Source organism: Gavialis gangeticus, unplaced genomic scaffold (assembly GCF_001723915.1).
Source record: "Gavialis gangeticus isolate Ggan-Ray unplaced genomic scaffold, GavGan_comp1, whole genome shotgun sequence".
NCBI classification, from domain to species: domain Eukaryota; kingdom Metazoa; phylum Chordata; order Crocodylia; family Gavialidae; genus Gavialis; species Gavialis gangeticus.
In genome coordinates, this window is record NW_017729026.1 from 18,504,631 (window position 1) to 18,505,989 (window position 1,359).

The following is a 1,359-nucleotide window of genomic DNA, read 5'->3' on the forward strand; positions in this document are numbered from 1 at the left end:
TGCCCGCCGACACCCACCAGAGGGAGCACACGCGGCATTTAAATCCCCCCTTCCCCTCCCTCCCCCGCGGTCTGCCGGGAGTTGTAGTCCGCGCCTGTGTGCGCGCGCGCGCGCGCGCCCGCTCAGCCCCTCCTGGCCCCCTGCCCTGCAGCAGCGCTGCCAGCTGGACCAGAAGCACCGGATTTGTCGCAGCATTTCAACCCTTGTACATGCAAGAATAGTAAAAGCGTTCAAAACGTAGGCGGACGGGGGTCTTCGGGGAAAGTTGAGATCTTCTACTGGAGCAACTCAAATACAACTCAAACTACTGGAGCTGGCCTAATACAAGATCCCAGATTCACCCACAGATCCCTGCCTGCCTCTGTCCATAGGCCAACACGGCTACAATCTGCACCCCAAGACGTTCGAAACATAGGGTCATTTGGAAGGGTTTTTGGTTGTAGCTGGGTTGACCTCAGGACGTAGGCCAGCAGAGACTCCCACTGCCAGACAAAAGGCAACTGCACCCAAAAGCTTGCTAAAGGCTTTTTTTCCAGCTACTCAGTTGGTCTAATAAAAGATCTACCCAAAGAGCCTTGCCTGGATCCTTTGTGAGGCAGCTCATTGATGCAACATGTGCAAAACCCAAGTCACTCTCCAGAAGTCTTAATTGACTTTTTATGGGCCAGGAGGTTGTTTTTTTCAGCACTTTATTATGACCGCTGGCCTCCAAATAAATACATGCTCCCATTTGGATGATCCAGTCCTCCCTCACTCGCTGGCAACTTACAGAGAGCAATAGAAAGCAAAGACAACAATGACTTATTTGCATGCTTATTTGTACAGTTATTTGCATCTTTTTCAGTGTATGATAGTTTTTCAGCAAATACAATCATTTTGAGCTTCCCATACAATGATTTCATATGGAAGGCCTGGCAATGCTGCCCTTCAGGGCCAGGTGCTGGTGGACGGCAGCAAAGTGCCTGCCCCCGTGTTCTACCCCACGGCTGCCTGGCAGGGAGTGGCCCCAGGGACCAGGCTGGCATAGGAAAGGAGCCCAGGTTTCCACTGGGCTTAGCCTCCCCAGCAGCTCTTGAAAGGGGAGGGTGGGGGGATGGATAGAGGTCTAGATGCTCAACTGGGCAACTGGCCTGGGAGGGCCTTGTTCCACCTTACACTGTGTCAATGGGCGTTAGTGCCAGCTTGGAGCAGTCGCACCCTTGGTCTAGAACAGTGCTTCCCAAACATTTCCTAAGCATGGCCCCTCACTCCCAACACACAGCCCCCTACTCCCCATGACCCCATCTGCTGATGTTGCAACCCCATTTGGGGTCACGACTCACAGTTTGGAAACCGCTGGTCTAGAAACTCTTGACCACT